General features: G+C 49.6%; 1 long non-coding RNA gene across 1 annotated transcript; it reads right to left on the bottom strand.

Annotated features, from left to right (window-relative positions):
* Positions 1–1,623: 1,623 nt before the first annotated feature.
* On the bottom strand, positions 1,624–20,906 carry LOC116542798. Its single transcript, XR_004265355.1, has 3 exons — positions 20,894–20,906; positions 18,850–18,857; positions 1,624–1,839 (listed from the first exon to the last, which is right to left on the bottom strand). It is a non-coding gene; the product is annotated as an uncharacterized LOC116542798 (long non-coding RNA).
* Positions 20,907–21,383: the final 477 nt, after the last annotated feature.

Genomic DNA, 21,383 nt, shown 5'->3' with positions numbered 1-21,383 from the left:
CCAGGCTGGAGTGCAATGGCAAAATCTCGGCTGACTGCAACCTCTGCCTCCTGGGTTCAAGCAATTCTCCTGCCTCGGCCTCCCAAGTAGCTGGGATTACAGGCACCTGCCACCACTCCCAGCTAATTTTTGTATTTTTAGTAGACAGGGTTTCGTCATGATGGTCAGGCTGGTCTCAAACTCCTGACCTTGTGATCCACCCACCTCAGCTTCCCAATGTGCTGGGATTAGAGGTGTGAGCCACCGTGCCTGGCTCACACTTTTTTTTTTTAAAAGAAAAAACTTTACTGAGATGTATTTTACATATCATAAAACTCATCCATTTCAAGTATAGAATTCAACAGTTTGTGGTAACAAATACAATATGTGGCTTTTGTGAGTGGCTTCTTTCACTTAGTTTAATGTTTTCAAGATTCATCATGTTGGAGCAGGTAAATGTGCTTCATTCCTTTTCATGGCTGCATACTGTTCCATTATGCCACATATTGTTTATCCATTCATCAGTTGTTGATCATTTGGGTTGTTTCTACTCTTTGATTATTATGAACAATGCTGCTAAGAACATTCATGTACAAGTTTCTATGTGGACATATGCTTTCATTTCTCTTATTTTCATTTTATTCCACCTAGGAGTGGAATTATTGGGTTGTATGGTAGTTTTATGGTTTTTTGTTTTGTTTTGTTTTTGTTTTTTGAAATGGAGTTTCACTCTTGTCGCCCAGGCTGGAGTGCAATGCCGTGATATCAGCTCACTGCAACCTCCGCCTCCCGGGTTCAAGCAATTCTCCTGCCTCAGCCTCCCAAGTAGCTGGGATTACAGGCATAAACCAACACACCTGGATAATTTTGTATTTTTAGTAGATATGGGGTTTCTCCTTGTTGGTCAGGCTGGTCTCAAACTCTCCACCTCAGGTGATCTACCCGCCTCGGCCTCCCAAAGTGCTGGGATTACAGTCGTGAGCCACTGCACCCAGCTGGTAGTTTTATGTTTAACTGTTTGAGAAGCCACAAAATTATTTTCTTTTTTTTTTTTAAGACGAGGTCCCGCTATGTTGCCCAGGCTGGTCTTGAACTCCTGGGCTCAAGCAATCCTCCCACCTCAGCATCCCAAAGCACTAGGATTGCAGGTGTAAGGCATTCCACTATTACATGCCTGGCCAGCCACCAAATTATTTTGCAAAGCAGCCACATTACCTTACATTCCCACCAGCAGTGTATGAGCACTCCCATCTATCTATAACCTCAACAGCAATTTTGGTCTGTCTGATTTACTATAGCCATTCTAGTGGGTAAGAACTCGCACATATTTCTGCTTCTTCTTGGCAATTCATCCACATGGACCCATGCTGGGGCTTTCCAGAACTGGCTGAATTTCCCCTCCACTTGTAGAAGGGACGTATATGGCAATACTGTAGCCCCAGAGCTTGGTCCAGGGCCTAGAACTAAGGATCCACCCCTGAATGGCTCCTGGATGGATAGAGGCCTAGGTGAGGGAGGTACATGGTGAGGGGGATAGTGGATTCAGCGCAATTGTGACTCAGTGATATCTGAGAAGTCTGGGGGCTGAGAGGGGAGTTGTGCATATTTAAGAATACCACCCAGAGTGTGATAGGGTGGAGAAGAGGCAGGGTAGCCTGGGTAGAAAATCAGCTCCCAGGCTCCTGCTTGGACCTTACCCTTAAGGAATGCAGAACCCCCCTGTGCATCCCTTTCCCCTCCTGATATAGTTTAGATATTCATCCCCACCAAATCTCATGTTGAATTGTAATCCCAATGTTGAAGGTGGAGACTGGTGGGAGGAGTTTGGGTCATGGGGGGTGGGCCCCTCATGGCTTGGTGCTATTCTCGCTATAGTAAGTTCTCACAAGATCTAGTTGTATAAGTGTGTGGCACCTCCCCACTCCCACTCTCTCTATCTCTCCCTTGCTCCTGCTTTTGCTATTTGAGCTACCTGTTTCTGCTTCAGCTTTCAACACGACTGTAAGCTTCCTGAGGCCTCCCCAGAAACCAAGCAGATGCCAACATCATGCTTGTACAGCTTGCAGAAACATGAGCCAACTAAACCTCTTTTCTTTATAAATTACCCAGTCTCAGGTATTTCTTTATAGCAATGCAAGAAGAGCCAAATATACCTCCCCACTGGATCACTAACCCTAGACCTGTCACAAGTCAGATGTCACATATGCTTGTGGAGACAAGAAAGATGACATGAGGGGGCCGGGCGCGGGTGGCTCAAGCCTGTAATCCCAGCACTTTGGGAGGCCGAGGCGGGTGGATCACGAGGTCAAGAGATCGAGACCATCCTGGTCAACATGGTGAAACCCCGTCTCTACTAAAAATACAAAAAAATTAGCTGGGCATGGTGGTGCGTGCCTGTAATCCCAGCTACTCAGGAGGCTGAGGCAGGAGAATTGCCTGAACCCAGGAGGCGGAGGTTGCAGTGAGCCGAGATCGCGCCATTGCACTCCAGCCTGGGTAACATGAGTGAAACTCCGTCTCAAAAAAAAAAAAAAAAAAAAGAAAGATGACATGAAAGTCCCAGAGGAGCTGGAGCTAGGATCCTGACAAGGGTTGAGCTCTGGAATTGGGATGCCTGAATTGCCCCCCTCATCTTCTTGGGGCTAGGTGAGCTCCTTGGTATCTCTAGCTGGCATTCCCAATTGGAATCTGCAGACTCACATTGCCTGGATTTTCCCTGGGCTATTGCATGTGATCCAGACCCTGGGAGTCCTTCCTCTCTCAAGAAGTTCCTTTCATGCCCTAATACTAATTCCTTATGTCCCAACCCAACACAGAAACCCACCTCAAAGCAACTTAAGCAAAACAGGCAATACATTGGCTCATGCAACTGAAAAACCATGACCCACAAGGCTGGTATGGGGGCTCAAAAGATGGCTTCAGGAACCAGGCTGTGTCCCTTTCTTGGTTCTTGTTTCCTCCATGTGTCTTGACCCACCCCACAATGGCCACCAGCGTCTCTATACTTGCCTCTTCCTAGCTGAGCAATCCCAGCAGAGAAAGAGTAACTTTGCATACTTATCTGGCAATGGGGATACCATGATCACAATCAAGGGTAACTTTGCTCAGCGCTTCTAAAAGGAAAGTCATGCCTGAGTCTCATGGGCCTGGCTTGGAGGCTGTGCCGCAAGGTCATTTCACAGCTTGGAGGCTGTGCCACAATGTCATTTCCCAGGGATTCCAGCCTCCCCTTTATTCAAGGGATACCTGGTCTATGAACTGGCTCTGGTCTGGCATCTGTATAACAGACTGTGACTCTCCACTATGGCAATTCAATTCAGGGCTCTAGTCACCTGACCTGAAGAACATTTTTGTTGGTGTTCATACAGATCAAATTACATGATTTCTGCTTCTGGCCATGATGGTATAGTAGAAAATAGACTTACCCTCCCATCATAAACAACTAAAAAACCAAACAAAATACACAAAACAATGGTTTTCAGATTTTACCAATAGTGCAGGATGATAATCTCTGAGAGAATGAAAACAGATGAGGTGAGCCCCATTGCCGTGCTGTCTCAGTCCCTGGAGGGAGTTTCTAGGCTGCCGTGCTGGGAGGGAGGCTTACACAGACTCTTGTGGTCTCCCTGATTTACAGAGACAGTGTTCAGAAAAGACAAGGTAAATAAAATTAACAGGGCAGAGTACCAAAGAGAGAGCTGCAGAGAGGGGATGGGTGGTATTGAAATTCTATACAGGGCTCTCCTTGGTTAGTCAGTGGAATATTGACCATTGCATGTATGTGAAGAAACTTGTCAGGCTAGGTAAAGAACCACTGAAAAGTAGCAGGGAGAACAATCACTAGGGTTGGCACAGGGCCAGGAAGAGTTTGTGTTCCCACTCACCAGAATGGAAAGTTCTCTTAACTCAATAGTGGCGCCAAATTAGTCCTAGACTAAAGGCTATTCTGGATCAATGCTTAAAAGGAAGTCACAAAAGAATCAAACTCTATCTCAGAACAAAGCATAAATAGACAAAATCCAGCACCCAGGATCACAACACTTACAATGTCTGCCATTGAATCAAAAATTATCAGACATGCAAAGAAACAGGAAAACATACAGAGAAAAATTAATCAATAGAACAGACCAACAAATGACACAAATGACAGAATTATTAGATTATGACATTAAGACAACTATTATAAAAAATACTCAACATGTTCAAGAAGGGAGAAGAAAATATGAACATGATGAAAAGAGAAACTGAACATATAAAAAAAGTCAAAAATTAAACTTCTACAAATAAAAAATACAATGGATGGGATTAATGGCATTTTAGACATTGCAAAAGAAAAATAAAGCAGGAGAAGAAGGAAAAACAAAGAACAAATGGCACAGAAAACAGCTAGCAATATGCTAGACTTAAATTCAGCCATATCAATCATCATAGTAAATGTAAATGTTCTAACATTCTAACTAAAAGGCACAGATTATCAGATAAAAAAAAAATTTTTTTTTTTGAGACAGAGTTTCTCTCGTTGCCCAGGCTGGAGCACAATGGCATAATCTCAGCTCTCTGCAACCTCTGCCTCCCAGGTTCAAGAGATTCTCCTTCCTCAGCCTCTCGAGTAGGTGGAATTACAGGCATCCACCACCACACCTGGCTAATTTTTTGTATTTTTAGTAGAGACAGGGTTTCACCATGTTGACCAGGCTGGTCTCAAACTCCTGACCTCAGGTGATTCACCTGCCTTGGCCTCCCAGAGTGCTGGGATTACAGGCATGAGCCACCATGCACAGCCAAATTTTTTTTTAATAAGACCTAACTATATGCTGTCTATAAGAAATCTATTTTAAATATAAAAGCTATAGATAGGCTAAAATTTTTTAAGTGGAATATATATATACTTCATTTGTATATATTATATATATTATGAATATATAAATATGTATAATATAATATATATTTTGTTATATATTATTTTATATGTAATATATGTATTACATATGTAGCTCATATATAAAATACATATTCCATATATAACATATATATTCCACATACAATATATATTCCATATAATATATATTATTCCATATTCCATGATATATATTCCATATTATATATTTTACATATATATAATATATATTCCATTTACATAATGCACACACATACATCATGCAGTCGCTCTTTTTGAAAAGCTGGGATGCTATACTAATATCATATAAAATAGATTTCAGATCAAGGACTATTGCCAGGAATACAGAGGGACATTTCATAACGATAAAGAGTTACTTGGTCAAGAAGACATAGAAATCCTAAATGTTAATGCACCTAATAACATAGTTTCAAAATACATGAAGCAAAATCTAAAAGGAAAAACAGACAAATCCACAGTTATGGCTGGAGATTTCAACACATCCTCTCAATAACTGGCAAAACAAGCAGACAGAAAATCAACAAACGCATAGAACAGAGGTCTGAAAACAGATTAGCCTTGTTTTTGTAAATGAAGTTTTACTGGAAAACAACCACAGACACTTATTTACATACTGTTAGTGACTGCATTCATACTATAATGGCAGAGTTGAGTAGTTGAGTTGCAACAGAGATGATGTGGACTTCATTAACAAATTATTTATAATCTGGCTCTTTAAAAAAAAAGTTTGCCATTTTTGCTGGGCTTGGTGGCGTGTGCCTGTAGTCCCAGCTACTCGGGAGGCTGAGGTGGGAGGATCGCTTGAGCCCAGGAGTTCTGGGCTGCAGTGAGCTATGCCAATCGGGTGTCTGCACTAAGTTCAGCATCAATATGGTGAACTCCAAGGAGCGGGGGACCACCAGGTTGCCTAAGGAGGGGTGAACCAGCCCAGGTCGGAAACGGAGCAGGTCAAAAAAAAGTTTGCCTTTTTATTTTTTTTTATTTTTCAAGCACACAAAGGGCATTTACCAAAACAGACTGTATTCTGCACATAATACAAGTCTTGATATATTTTAAAGGGTGAAAATCATACATCACACAAAGTATCTCCTCTGACAAAAATAGGATTAAATTTGAGGTCAATCCCCAACTAAATAACACACATCTGAATAACCCATGAGTCAAAGAAAAACCTGCAAATAAAATTAGAAAATATTTGAACAAATGCAAATGAAAACATGGCATAGCAAATTGTGAGGCATGCAGATCAGGTCAGACTTTAGTAGGCTGCCATGTACTTAGTTCAAGGACATCATGATCAATTAACCACCACTGAAGATCTCTGTGGCCCAAGCCATCCTGATTATTGCTCCAGCCCACCTTAACCGTGGCAGTAAGGGGCTACCTCCCTTATTCTCCTGCTTCCTTGAATCAGTTAACTTCCCCCAAAACCTAGTGACTTAAACACTAACCTTTCATTTTGCTTACAGTTCTGTGGACCAGCTAAACAGTTATTGTGTTCTGGGTAACCTGGGCTGATTCCTGCTGAGCTCTTTCATGTGCCTGTAGTCAGCTGAACAACCTAGGACAGCTTCAATCACATATCCGGCAATTGGCTGGCTGCTGGACAGAGTGACAGGGGCAATGGACACACATGCCTCTCATCATCCAGCAGTCTAGCCAGACTTCACTGGGGCTGGACTCCAAGGGCAGAGAAAAGGGCGACAAGCCCTAGTGCACAAGGACTTTCCAAGCCTTGCCTTGCATGCCCTTTCTTACTGTTCCATTGTTCCAAAGCAGGTCACCTGTCCAAACCCAGAGGCAAGGTGTGGAGCAATAGACTCCACCTGGGAAGAGCTGCAGAGTGCTGTGGATGAGAGGAGAGGTATTCATGGCCGTTGATGCAATTTATTCAGGGAGCTTATTTCAATGGGGGGCATCTCCCACTATCATCACTGGCTTGCAAAGAGTAGCCATGACGCAGACTTTCCAGGTGTCCACACTTCCGTCACCAATGTGTTACCCAAAGCTCTGGTCCAGAAAATGTCCTCTGAACTCCTCACCTCAGGGATCATGGTTAGGTGGTAGATGAGTATTTGACTACTCAAATCTCAATAATTTCCAGAGCCCCAGCTGCAAGTGAGTTCAGAAAAGGTACTTGGTATTCTTCCAGCTCCAGCCTCTGCAGCACAGGAAGGACCCCAAAAGGTGGTGCCATGGATGCTGAGCACCAGTCCAACATGTCCAACCAGGCTGAGGAGCTTCATGAGGAGGGAGGTACGCCCTGCAGCAACAGGGAAGGAGACAGACAGGAGTTCCCTGTTGCCTGCTCCTATCCGGAGGCCTCAAAGTCTAGCTAATTGATGCCACGTCCACAGGGACCTCCCACCTGCTGACACAGGCCAGCCATGACTAAGGCTCGAATCAGTCTCAACAGGAGCAAGGCGGCCCCCATTCCCTGGCCAGACCACTCCCAGCACACACTGTGCAGACCCAGAGCCCACAATAATCACATTTGTCACCAGCCCCACCATGTGCCAAGGATAGTGTTCTGCAGCTAGAGAGACCATCTTGTTTAATACTCAAAACCATCAGAGGCAGGGAGAGATAGTTCCATTCCTCTGAATATAAAAACCAAGGCTCAAAGAGGTGACATCACTTACCAATATCACCTATAATAGTGACTGAGCTGGGGTTTGAATATAGATCTAAATCCTCAAAACCACCAGGGGCAGGGAGGGATAGTTCCATTCCACTGGGGACAAAAACCAAGGCTCAAAGAGGTGACATCACTTACCAATATCACCTATAATAGTAACTGAGCTGGGGTTTGAATACAGATCTAAATGATGGGGAAACCTTCCTGCTGGGTTGCACAGCTGCCCTGCCTACCATTGTCCAATCTCAGTGGTTGTCAAGGGAGGACCCCTCTGCCCTCCTCCCTAGGCACCCAAGGTGTTCTCTGCCCTTTACTCCACACCATGGAGAGCTGCCCCCAAGCCTGTACCTGGCTGTCTGCGGAGGTCCTACCCAGACCCTGTCCTGCTGCCCACAAACATGTCACTGGATAAGAGGGGTACAGTCTTCCCTCCGATCCTATAGGAAAAACAAGTGTGTGATCACTTGAAAGATGGCCCTGTATTTCCAACTGAACGTCCCTGGAGTTGGCTATATTAATGTGGGGGGTAACAGCTGCCCTGATTCAATTTCCCCCTCCCTGAAGAACGGACTTTTCCTAAGGGAAATTCCTTAGGATATTTTACAAGGATTGGCATCACCTCTCACAGAGGCACCAGAGTCCAACCTGAGGCCTGTGCAGGGCTAACCACAGTGACTGATTATTTCAGGGGTGGCATATGGCCCAGTTTGAGCCAATAATCAGCCAATCTGGTGATTTTTTTCTGGCCCAAATGGGAAAGGGAAATTTTCTTTCCACTGGAATTATTGAGCTGGTTAATTATGAGCCTGAAGCCTTTGGGAACTATCCTGTTAGCACAAGGAGAAAGTCTGCAGAGAAAGAAGCCAACACAGAATCCCTGGAGCCAGCCATTCCTGAGGCTGGTAGAGCTTTTAAGTGCATAAACCAATAATTTCTCTTTTATCCTGAAGGTGAATTGGGTTTCTGTCACATGCACTCAAGTGGAACCCTGACTTCACTTTTACAATGTATTGCATCCAAGAGGATCACTTTTTGCAAGGCATAAACTATGCCCATTTCTCATCAAGTAAGAAATAAAATCCTCCACACCCAGCCCATCACTTCAGCCATCCTGCTGTCTCCCTTCCAGGCCTGTCTAGTCACCTCCTTATCTGAACACCCTCCCGCCCCACACACAACGTGGCAGATCCTCAGCAGCCAAGGCCACCTCTCCCTCCTTCCTTGACACCTACAGTCTGGCCCTCTGGTCCATCCTCCTTCCAAGGTGGTCCAGGGGATACAGGCTCCAGGCGTGGGGCAGAGCAGAACAGCCTCAGGCTGATGGTCTTTGTGGGCTATGCAACCTATCCGAGAAGCACCTCCATGACCATCCATTTCTTTATAAATGACATACTTTGCAACACCATTTGCATTTCATGTCTTAATAAACCTGAATTAATTTTTTAGATGAATGTTTAAATAGAAAATCTCCTGTTTTCTTGCTTTTCACAGCCTCTTGTTTCTATTTTCTTGTCTTTCACACTCTGTGGTGACTGCAGGATCCATCTGGTGGGGGTGGGGCCGTGGCTGGTCTCTCCTTCCCACCCCCAAGTTGTTTTCCAAATTTTAGTATCATGAGTAGAAGGAGGGGCCCTGCCTGGGGAGGGCCGTGTGAATCACCCCATGGAAATACTGGCGCCCTGGGCTGGGGGCAGGGTGGGCTTGGTTTCCAGGAAGGGCTTGGGCAGGAAGCCAGGCAGGAAGAGGCTGGGGAATTTCTGGAAGGGCAGTGCAGAGAGGCCTGGGGAGGCCAGTGGAGCTCTCAAGGCAGGGCATTGGCCTCCCCTCTCAGAGATGGGGAATCCTTGGCACTTCCTGGCACATGCCAGGGGGTGGGGCTGGGAGGCCAGGGAAGGAGGTGGTGGCCACTCCCCAGCAGGCCTCCAGGACGAATGGCTGTGGACAAAGAAGGGAGGGTGGGATGGACTTGGTGGAGGTGCCCTAGGGGCTCCTTTTATCCCAGCACCTACAGCCTGTGCTTGGGGCTGGAGGTCCCATTGTATGACCAGTACTTTCAGCCAGAAGGACACTTGGAATAGGAGAGGACAAAAGAGGGGGCAGGTTGAAGAGGTGGCTGGGCAGAGAATCTCACTGACGGGTGGGGATGGCGCTGCTCCATAGGGGGGCCCTCTCTGAGACTTCTGCAGTCCCCATGGCATCTAGCCAGGAGGGACTCCCTCCCCACCCGAGTGAACTTATAGGACAGAAATCCGGAGTTCAAGTAGGATAAGCAGTGTAGAGGTGTGTTTCTCTCTCAAGGTGGAGTGGTTGATTCAGTCATTCATCCACTTGTCCATGCGTGCGTTCACTCCAAAAACACTCATGAGCACCTCCTAAGCTCCAGGCTGCCCACTCCTCACTCATGAAGGTCCTGCCACCTTCAAATCCTGTGCCCCACCCCACAGTGACTGGTCTAGGGTAGGAATGCCATCCAAGCTGGTCCAACTGGGGTAAATGTCAGGACTCTGGCAGGCAATACCTGGACAAAGATTTACGCCTGGGAGAACGAGGGCCCTAAAGCTGCTGGGGACTGCTTGTCACCCGCAGGAAGAACTGTACGGAGAGTGGCCACAATGGAGAAGAGAGCAGACCCAAGAAATAGGGAGAGCTCCTCAGATGCTGTTTGAGTGCCTGGATCCACCGCACCTGAAGCAAGTGCTACCCCAGAAAACAAGGTCCACTGAAGCCAGTTTGAAGCTGGTGCTCTGTTGCCTACAACCCAAGCACGCTGGCTGATAGGGATGAGTTGAGCGTGCCCAGCCACAGAGCACCAGCAGGACCAGGTAAGTGAGAGGGAGAGCGGGGCAAGCCATGGAGGGGGCGGGGAGGGCACTGGCCCCTGCTGAAGAGGCAGCCTCCACCCCACCCGCACGGCCCCTTCCTCCATCTCACCGGGACCCAGCTCACTGACATCATCACAATGGGAAACAGGAACTCCTCAACCTTAGGCCAAGAGATCCATCTGTTAGAGCCATCGGGCCCGCCAGGGCTGCTCGGAGAGGCAAGTGGAAGCTGCGTTGTTTCTAGCTGACCCGGGAAGGAGACTGTGGTGGGAGGCGGTGAGGGGGTTGGATCTCGGGGTCCCTGCCCACCAATACTGGGCAACATCCATGCTTAGCGATCACATCCAGCTCAGTAATCACAAGCACAGAGGCCAGCGTGTCTGGCGTGAGACACAAGTCAGGGTCCTTGCTGCTCTGGCCACTGCCCAGGCCACTCTGGCTGGCATACCAAGAAATCTCTCTCCTCACACGTTCTCCCTGGAGTTTAAGCCAAACTATCCCCTCCAGTGGACATCCTCCCTCCCAGCCTCATGAAAGATTCAAGACATTTTTTAAAAGCTCTTTCTTAAAAATCTGTGTAAGATGGGCTTACTGCAACCTAGCAGGCACCTGAAGAGACTAAGGATAAAAGTCGAGTCCACAAGAGCCCGGGGAGAAAGGACAGCTGCTGCCCAGGCAAGAAGCCTCCAGGACAGTCTGTGGGAGCTGTTGGAAGGCAATGCAGGCAGCAAACACCCCAGGATGGAGGGGAGGGCTGCGACAGCAATGTGGGCTTGAAGACTGTTCCCCTGCGGGTCCCTCAGGAACAGGAAGATGTGGTACGGTCCTTTCTTCACAGAGAGAGCAGTCTGTGGGGAAGTCGGGGCTCCTCGGGCAATCCCTCCCCTGGGGCCACGGAAGGCTTCCCTTGGCTGGACCTGCAGGGCACGAATCAGGACTCAGCCACCGTGGCCAGCCCTCAGCATCCGCTCCCACCTCCTACTGTGTCCCAGACCCTAATGCAGAGGCTGGGAAACTAACAAACTACATTCCCCAGCCTCCTTCACAACTGAGTTCAGATTAAGTTCCACCAATAAGGTGCACTTGTGTGATTTGGGAGGCAAACAGAAGGAAGACACCATCTCTACGTGCCGTTTGGGGGTTTTCTGCTGGTAAGCGAGGCATGGAGTTGGTGGGCATCTCTGTAAGGACAATCCAGGGTCCCAGCTTCAGCTTCTTGGGTATCCACCAGCAGCTGCAGCCACTGAAGTGGCTTCTAATCCCTGGATCATAGCTGAGATGCTACATTCTTTTTTTCTTTTCTTTTTTGAGACAGTTTCTTACTCTGTCACCCAGGCTGGAGTGCAGTGGTGCTGTCACCGCTCACTGCAGCTTTGACCTCCTAGGCTCAAGGAATCCTCCCACCTCAGCCTCCCGAGTAGCTGGGACCACAGGTGTATGTATCACTACACCTGGCTATTTTTTTTTTTTTTTAATATTCTGTAGAAGCAGGGTTTCACTGGCTAGGCACGCTAGCTCACACCTGTAATCCCAGCACTTTGGGAGGTCGAGGGGGATGGATCACAAGGTCAGGAGTTCAAGACCAGCCTAGACAAGATGTTGAAACCCCATCTCTACTAAAAATACAAAAATTAGCCAGGCACAGTGGCAGGCACCTGTAATCCCAGCTACTAGGGAGGCTGAGGCAGGAGAATCATTTGAACCCAGGGGGCAGAGGTTGGAGTGAGCCGAGATCACACCACTGCACTCCAGCCTGGGTGACAAAGTGATATTCCGTCTCAAGAAAATTTTTAATTTAATTTAATTTAAAAAAGAAAGAAAGAAACAGGATTTCACTATGTTGCCCATGCTGGTTTCAAACTCCTGGGTTCAAGGGATTTTCCCACTCGGCCTCCCGAAGTGCTGGGATTACAGGCCTGAGCCACTGAACCTGCCCTCAGATGCTGTGTCCTTAAACCAGCAATTCCCATGGTAATCTCATGACTCCCTACTCCCCAACTACACCAGAGATCTGGCAGCAGCTCCCCTGACAAGCCAGTTCTGCAATGTTTTTCCAGGACCAGCTTTGACACAGTCCACCAGCCCCTCCACAGGTATTGAAGCACCCAAGTCCCTGTATTAAATCTCCTGCTGCTTAAGACACCTAGAGTGACCTCTGTTTCCTACAACAATATATCAGGCAAAGAGGGCACCCAAGAATGTTCCAGTTGAAGCCACTGGCACGAGTGTAATCGCCTAGCCAAAGATGGAGGAGGGTGGGGCAGAGGCAGGGGTGGGGGCCTAGTTCGGAGTTACTGCATGATGTGACAAGATCAGGAACTAAGTCAAGGACACTGGATGGAGCAGCAGGAAGGATAGAGGTGAGGAATAAGCTAGACTCGGTCATTGCTTGCCTGAGGCCATGAAGAATGACCTTGAGGTCTCAACCCAGGTGGATGAGACCAATGAGATTTCACATATCTAGGGAGGCAAATAAGGCCTGTAGAGGGACCTGGGCATCAGGCATGCAGAGGAAAGATGGACACGCCCCCAGGCCTTGTGGGGCTTCTATTCCAGCAAGAGAGACCTGGATAAAATAATTTCCAAAATGACAACTACTTCAGAACGGTCCAAAGGAGATCGGAATAGAAAGGGATGAGTGGTCAGAGAAGGCCTCTCAGAAGAGGGGACAATAGAGTTCAGAAATGAATGATGAGGCCAGGCCCAGTGGCTCATGCCTGTAATTCCACAACTTTGGGAGGCTGAGGCAGGTTGATTATCTAAGGTCAGGAGTTCGAGACCAGCCTGGCCAACATGGTGAAACCCCATCTCTACTAAAAATACAAAAAAATTAGCAGGGCATGGTGGGGAGCACCTGTAATCCCAGCTACTTGGGAGGCTGAGGCAGGAGAATCACTTGAACCCAGGAGGCGGAGGTTGCAGTGAGCCGAGATTGTGCCACTGCATTCCAGATTGGGTGACAAGAGTGAAACTCTGTCTCAAAAAAAAGAAGTGAATGAAGAGAAAAAGGTGACCACTGTGGGCAACTGAGACAACAGTCCAGGCAGAGAGAACAGAGGGCAGAGCCCTTGGTGTGATAAGGAACTTGCTGGGTCCAGGGAGCAGACACCGCTACATGCCCTGGTGTGGCCGTGTGGAGTTGAGTAAGCAAGAGAGGAAGGAAGAAACAGGCTCACAGCAGAACTGGAGAGGTCACAGAAGCTCCCTGATGCCCAGAGCCTCTGTTTAGCCAGAACACCCTGTGTCCACTAACAAGCCTTGCCATTTATTTGGTAAACAAGTGAATAATGTGCTAAAACTCAGACGTCCTAAGTTCTGGTTTTCCAAAAAAGCAGGAACCATACACACCAGTCACCAGAGGCCAGACGAAAAGCATGAAAATTGAGTCACAGGAAAGGGAACCAGAATCCAGTAAATATAGGAACCACTGGTTCCCAAACACCAGACCAGAGTGGGCCAAGCAGGGCCCCCCAGATGGCAGGGAGAGAAGGTAAGCATTCTGGGTCAGATTCTAGGTCAAACAGGACTTTTCTGGTGGCAGGTGGCAATGACCTAACTGAACTGGCTTAACTGAAATTAGCATTATTGACATAGGTAGCTGGAAAACCCAAACACGGGGAGGCCCAGAGTGAATGGGGCTAAACGCTACTGGTCACCAGAGCTAGCTTCTGTCTTGGAACTCAGACCACCTCCTCAGATGACCGCACTCTCCTCTGGTGGCAAGATGGCGGTAGCAGTTCCAGGCCTTACATCTGCTCAGCCCTGAGGCCATGGAGAAACACGGAATGCCTCCGGTTGACTATGGCCATACCATCTCCGAGTCTGCTGCTGTGGGCAAAGGAATGCAAGGATTGACGAGGTATAGCTGTCATGCCTTTGACTGGGCAAGGCTTGATGGGGTCAGCCCCAGTCAAATCACACGGGCTGAGTCGGTGAGCGAATCAAGGTGGGTTTCAAAAGAAGAGCTAGCGGATGCTGGTCCACCAGGGACTTCCAACAAAGGGGAACCTACGCCACAGTGCCACTGCTGCTAAGAATCGGCAGCCACTGAGGCCCCCAGTCCCGTCACACTGAGCACTTTACTCATGGTCCCTCAGCCCATATCCAAAACCACAGGCCGGGCACTCCTCATCCATGCGGGCAACGACTGTGTATCAAGCACCTTCTGTGCGCCAAGCCTTGTTCTAGGTGTCCGGGCATCCCCACCTTCAACAGTGAAATAAGCCACGGTGTGGAGGCAGGGAGTTCCTCCCGAGACCCCGAGACCAGGGACGGTAGGGGAGGGCTTAACTGGAGGCAGCTCTTCAGGACCAAGGAACCACACCTCGGAGTGCAGCCCTGCACAGCTAGGGTGCTGCGGGTTTGTGGAGCCTCGGAGTTGGCGGCGCTGCGGGTAGTGAGGGAGTGCGGTCAGAGGGGAGGGGAGGGCTGGCAGCCTCGGGAGGGCTCGAGCAGACGGGAGGCGTCGTGTGGACTGGACCCCGCCAGCTGCCTGTAAAAAGGAGGCTGCGGCCTGGGCGGGAGGCAGGGGTCCCGGGAACGGAGGCAGGGACGGGGACCCGGAGACGCAGGGGATGTGCGCAGGGGCAGGATTCACGATGTACTCCGGGCAGAGCCGGCAGTAGAGGGGACAAGGCAAAGAGCCTCGTCTACGCACAAGAAAACCTGGGCCGGGGGTCTGGAGCCGAGATGGGGCTGCCGTTTTCCAGGGCGCGACCGGACAGTCCCCCACCTCTGTCCTGTGCGCACTGCCTCGGGTGGCCGGGGGTGCGCGCGGCGGCCGCTGGCGCTGCGGAGAGGCCGGCGGAGACCGGGGTACCCGGCGTGTTTTTCAGGAAGGAAGCCTTCGCTCCTAACAGGCTGGGGCTCGGCCCGACCCGCGGCTGCCTTGCCAGGAAGAGCCCAGTCCGCCCCCTCGAGGCGCGTCCGCAGCGGGCACTTTTGAGGACAGGAAGTGAAGAGGTGACCTGAGCATCCACGCAGCTGTGGCATTCGGGGACGGGCGGAGGACGGGAATTCTCGCCATCCTCAGCGCTGGGAGTGACTCCAAGCCCCCGGGTGGGGGTTGGGGTGGCCGGGCACAGCGCCCGGCTCCACAATGCGTCGCCTTACCCGGCCGGAATTCCTGCAGGACGCTTTGTTCTCTGATGGCAGCGCTGCTAGAGCCATCGAACCTGTGAGGGGGCCTGGGGGCAGGCCAGAGCCAGGCCTCAGGAAGCCCGCAGCGGCTGCGGAGCTGGTCACTGCCCCACGTGCCCGCCACCCTCCCCTGGGAACCCCCACCCGCCGGCGCCACAGCCCCCCCCCCCAGCGCCCCCGCCCCTGAAGCCGGCTGGAAACTGGTCCAGGTCCAGCTGGACAAGCTGTGTTAACTCCAGCTGGGGGGCTTCGCGGAAACCACCCATTTCCTGCGACCGTGCAGGCTGTCTGCAACAGAGACCACCCCACCAAGCTCCCTCCTCTCTCTCCCACCCAGCCCTCAATGGCAACCTACTGGACACTTAGGGGGTGGTCTCTGGATGGCCCCCAGTGGACACTCTTAAGACCTGTCCCGGGACCAGCCCCTGCCCCAGCCCTGGCAAGCCGTGTGACTGTGACGTCAGGAGAGCAGCTTAACCTCTCTGGGCTTCAGCTGCCTGCTCTAAAGGAGGCCTGAGGCTCCTACTGCGGTGCAGTAAAGCAAAGCATCCCTGAGAGGAGAGCTTTTCGGCTTTGGAGAACTGAAGCAGAATGATGCAACCAGAACAATCTGGAGGGAAAGCATGTTAATTTCAGTACTGCCTTGTGCTGTTACTTTGGTTGGAATTTTTTTTTTTTTTTTTTTTTTTTTTTTTTTTTTTTTTTTTTTTGAGACGGAGTTTCGCTCTTGTTACCCAGGCTGGAGTGCAATGGTGCGATCTCGGCTCACCGCAACCTCCGCCTCCTGGGTTCAGGCAATTCTCCTGCCTCAGCCTCCTGAGTAGCTGGGATTACAGGCACGCACCACCATGCCCAGCTAATTTTTTGTAGTTTTAGTAGAGACGGGGTTTCACCATGTTGACCAGGATGGTCTCGATCTCTTGACCTCGTGATCCACCCGCCTCGGCCTCCCAAAGTGCTGGGATTACAGGCGTGAGCCACCGCGCCCGGCTGGTTGGAATTTTTAAAAACAAGCACATCCAGCACTTACTCTGCACCCCACATTGCTCTAACTCCTCACCTGCATGCAGGTGCCAGCAGCAGCCACCTTGCACTCTCCAACAAGGGGGCAAACACAGCAAGGAGAGGTGGATACGGTGCCCAGAGCCAGGTCACTGACAAATGGATGTAACCCTGGCACCTTGGCCCAGGGCCCACAGTCGCAGACACTGAACCACATGCCCACATTCTTAAGACCCACTTTTTTTGTTTTTTGGACAGAGCTTCTTCTTGTTGCCCAGGGTGGAGTACAATGGCACGATCTTGGCTCACTGCAACCTCCGCCTCCCAGGTTCAAGCAGTTCTCTTGCTTCAGCCTTCCGAGTAGCTGAGATTACAGGCATGCACTACCATGCTGGCTAATTTTTGTATTTTTAGTAGAAACGGGGTTGTGCCATGTTGGTCAGGCTGGTCTCGAACCCCTGACCTCAGGTGATCCGCCCACCTCAGCCTCCCAAAGTGCTGGGATTACAAACCTGGGCCACTGTGCCCAGCCCAGGACCCACTTTTTAGAAGAAAGTAGATTGTTCCCCAGAACTGCTTGCCGGGGTGATGTGCACATGTGTGAGAGTATGAGGGTGTGTCTGTATGAATGTGCATCTGAGTGTGCACTGAGTATGTGTGTGTGGGTGTGGTGTGTGTTGTAAGAGTGTATTGGTGTGTAGGGGTGTGTGTGTGTGACTGTGCGCATGAGAGTGTGTATTGTGTGTGTGAGACAATCTAGAAACCCCCTGAGAAGAGCTGGCAAGGAACTAGAGAGTGGGGCAGGGGTGAGACTTGGAGATGTGCCTGAAAAACTTAAAGCACGGTTAGTCAAAGTTGAATTGTTTTTCTAAAGTCCTAATATAAACAACATGTGGGGCAGGGCCCAGATGGTGCCCGGGAGCCCCTGACGGGGTCCTCAGGAAACAGGTGCTCCTGGAATGTTTCCTGCCGTGGGGCTGTGGCAGCAAGCAGGTCACCAGGCTCTTTATTACCATCAGGAGGGCCCAGCTGCAGCTCTGTCCAGCTGGGTGGAAAGCCATGGCCATCGGTCAAAACAGTGCAGGCCTCGGCAGGAACAGGCCCACAGCTCTGCATGCCCAGCTTCCCCAGCCAGTGTGGGGTGCAGCCCTGGGCTGGGACCCAGTGTGAGGATGCTGTGCTCCACCAGCTCCATGGGGTCAGTGGCAAGAAAGTTATGAGCGTCCTTAATTTGCAAAGCTATTGCCAATTATTTCCCCAAAGTGTGGGACCACCAGCCGTGGATGCTAGGAATTGCTTCTCTATACCTTCTACGAGTAGGGAGTATCCTTGCCAGTCTGATAGAGGACAATGACATCTTCTAAAGGAAGGATTTTGAGCAGAAGAGGGAGCACAGCATGCATATGAGTTAGGAGGGTCGTTATAGTGCCCAGGTTGATTATAGACTAGGGTACGGTTAGGATTGTTTCCAGTCAAAAAACAAACAAACAAACAAATGACTTCAGTGATTTAAACAAACAGGAATTTTTTTTTTTTCATGTGAGAAATCTCAGATGCTGTTCAATGGCTGAGGCATGCCTGGCTGAAATTGCTGTCAGTCTCTTTCCTCATGGTCACAAGATGGCTGCATTAGCTCCTGCATTAGATCCATGTTCAAGGCAAGGAGAAAGAGGAAAGAGGAGAGGCTGCACCAGCTGAGTTCCTCTCTTTTTGTCAGGAACAAATATATGGGAATTCCATTTCTGTTTTAAATAGCTTTTCAAAAGCTATCTGCATAAGATATCTGCTAATATATCTTAAATTATGGGCCAAAACCGAGTCACATGCCACCCCCAGCTATAGTGAAGTCTGGGAAGTATTTGGCTGTCAGCCTCTGTAGTGAAAGGCACCAAGGGAGCAGAGAGCTGGGGAGAGACGCTGGGACAACCTATACAGCAGCTATCTGGCCTTGTTGCTGTGGGTCAGCCACGGCCCTGCCCCACCTGGCTCCACTGTGCAATGACCCCCAGCCACCCGCACACAGCTGTGCTCAGTGCTAGAACCAATGGGAGCTCAGCCCGCAACACCAGGAGCGTTCTTGGAACTCCAGGCGGGCCTCTAAAATTATCTGCAGGCTTCTGGTGAGGGTTACGGGGCAACTTCCTTGTCTGTCCAGTGTGTGGGAAGCCAACTAGGTCTCAGGCCTCTAGAATGTTCCACCTGCTTTGGTCTCTGGCACCCAAAGGAAGTCCAGTCCGGGGTTCCAGAGACCCACTGGTTCCCGCCAGCCCCATCTCAGCATGGAATCCTGTCTAGAATGACCATCTGGGCTGCACCTGGCTACCAGGCTGCTGTTTGACCACCTGCTCTACCTGTCCATCTCACTCTCCTGATGTGGACTTCCTGATGCCTCCTGGGCTGGCGCTGACCCCTCTGCCTTGCCATGGCTGCTGACGTCTTACTGTTGCCCCAGGCTTCTGTGTGTAGCCACACAACCCTGGGGTGCCACCATCCTTTTAAATATAATGTTAAATCAAAAGAGTATATGGGAACTCCATTTCCAGCAAAAGGACAGCGGGCAACATGCAGTCATTGTTCTAATGACCTCTGCCACTTACACAGCACTTAGTATACCCAGACACCGCTCTGAATGCTCTATGTGCCTGCCAGCGACAGCCCTGTGTGGTGGTGTGGTGGGAATATCAGCCTCCCTGTTTCACAGATGGGAAACTGAGGCACAGAGGTTAAGTAGCCTGCCCGGATCACACAATCATGATGGCCTTGTATTTCCTAGAAATGGTTAAAGTATACTAAGTATCTTTTCAAATGCATAGCAGAGGTTGCAAAAAAACAAAATAAAGGAATATTCATTAGAGTCAAAAAATGGAGGGGCATCAAGAAGGTGGAGCCCAACCCCCACCCCCCCCCAACTTAGTGTGAGCTACACGTGGTGACTTCCTTCCAGGGAGCACAGCACGGAAGCAGAGAGAAGAGTAACTTTGTAAACAAGAAACCTGTGTAAGGCAGGCTCACCCGCAGCGCTGAGTCATGTTGACAGCAAGTGCCCTTGCTAGGAGGTGATGAGCAGGGCGCTTACCTCTGTGGACATCCTCCCCCTCCACACGCCATCCCAGTCTAACCAGGGGAAAAACATCAAACCCCGACAGAAGCACATACTACAGAGTGCCTGACTGTGCTGCCTGGAACTGTCAAGGCATCCAAAACAAGGGAAGTCTGAGAAACTGTCGCAGCCACGAGAGGAGCCTAAGGGGACAACTGAATGCGATGGGGAGCCCTGCACGGGATCCTGGGGCCATTGGGTAAAATGGAGAAGCCTGGACGAGCCATGGACTTGAGTTACCATTACACTGCATCGGCCTCCGCTGGCTAACGGTGACAAGCGCACCACAGTAAGAGAACGTTAACACCAGGGGAAACTGAGCCTGGCGTCTACGGGAACTCTCTCAACATCTCTGCAACTTTTCTGTAAATCTAAAACTGCTTTAAAATAAGAAGTTTATCTAAACATAAGCAAAGGGCAGCTGAAAACTCCAGATGCAGCACACGGAAGCAGGCCCAGCGCGGCGAGGAGACGGAAGCTGTGGAAAAGAGACCCCACATTGGAGGAAGGAAGGAAAAGGCTCTACAGTATACCCATCCAACAAGATTCCCGAATGGAGGAACTGAGAGGCTGGGCGGGAGTGCTTACTTGAAAAAACGATGGCTAAGAACTGTCCAGCCAGTCTCGATTGAAAATGTAACTTCTCCAAATGGAGAAGCAAAAACCCAAAACCCTATAAATAAAACTAAAGCAACACGTGGATGCGTCACAGCGAAACTGCAGAACTCAACACACAGAGAGATGTGTGTGGCAGACGCTGCGGCTCCCAGACCGCCCCCGCGCCAACCCGTCCAGGTCCAGGATGAAGACCGGGTCCCCAGCGGCAGCAGTACTGGCGGCCTGGCCCCCTGCTGTGTCCCTCTCCAAGAACAGCTGTAAGCTGAATGCAGCTGCCTCTCCCGGCTTCCCCATGGGCACAGCTGATGCCTCTCCCCGCTTCCCCGTGGGCACAGCTGACATGGAATGGCTGGTCCAAGTGGGGACCCAAGAGCCCAGCTCCAGAGCTCCCCAGGGGGGTCCACTGAGGTCTATGCCAATGTTGCTACCTTTGCTCCCTCACAGGCGCTGTCCCCAAGAACACGCCCTGGGACACTCCCCAGAGTTTGTTTTCTGGAAAAATCAGCCGACATCAAGATCTTCGTTAGTGTAGTTACACAATTCAAATGTCCAGGAGCCCAGAAAGTAGAAAGGTGGTCGCTAGGGGCTTGGGAGGGAATAGGGAGAGTTGATTGGGACAGAGCTTCAGTTTGGGAAGATGAACCAGTTCTGTGGATAGATAGTGGGCATGGAAACACAACACTGTGAGTGCACTAAATGCCTCTGAACTGGTTAAAATCCGGCCGGGTGAAGCAGCTCACACGTGTAATCCTAGCCTTTTGGGAAGCTGAGGTGGTAGCATCACTTGAACCCAGGAATTTGAGATCAGCCTGGGCAACAAAGCAAGGCCACACACCTATTAAAAAATTAATTAATTAAAAATAACATTAAAATGGTTAGAATCATAAATATTACATTATATACATTTTGTATACATTGTATACAAAATTATACATTGTATACATTATATTACATTATATACATTTACATTATACATATATAACGTAATATTTATGTACATATTACATTATATGCATATACATATATAATGTACATTACATTATATACATTATCTACATATATATTTATACAATAAAAACTATCAAGTAGCCCAAAGTATAAAATCAATATCTAGCCGGGCATGGTGGCAGGCACTGTCATCCCAGCCACTCAGGAGACTGAGGTGGG

Source organism: Sapajus apella, unplaced genomic scaffold (assembly GCF_009761245.1).
Source record: "Sapajus apella isolate SASKATOON/1434 unplaced genomic scaffold, GSC_monkey_1.0 scaffold174, whole genome shotgun sequence".
NCBI lineage: Eukaryota > Metazoa > Chordata > Mammalia > Primates > Cebidae > Sapajus > Sapajus apella.
This window is presented reverse-complemented; position numbering and strand designations above follow the sequence as displayed.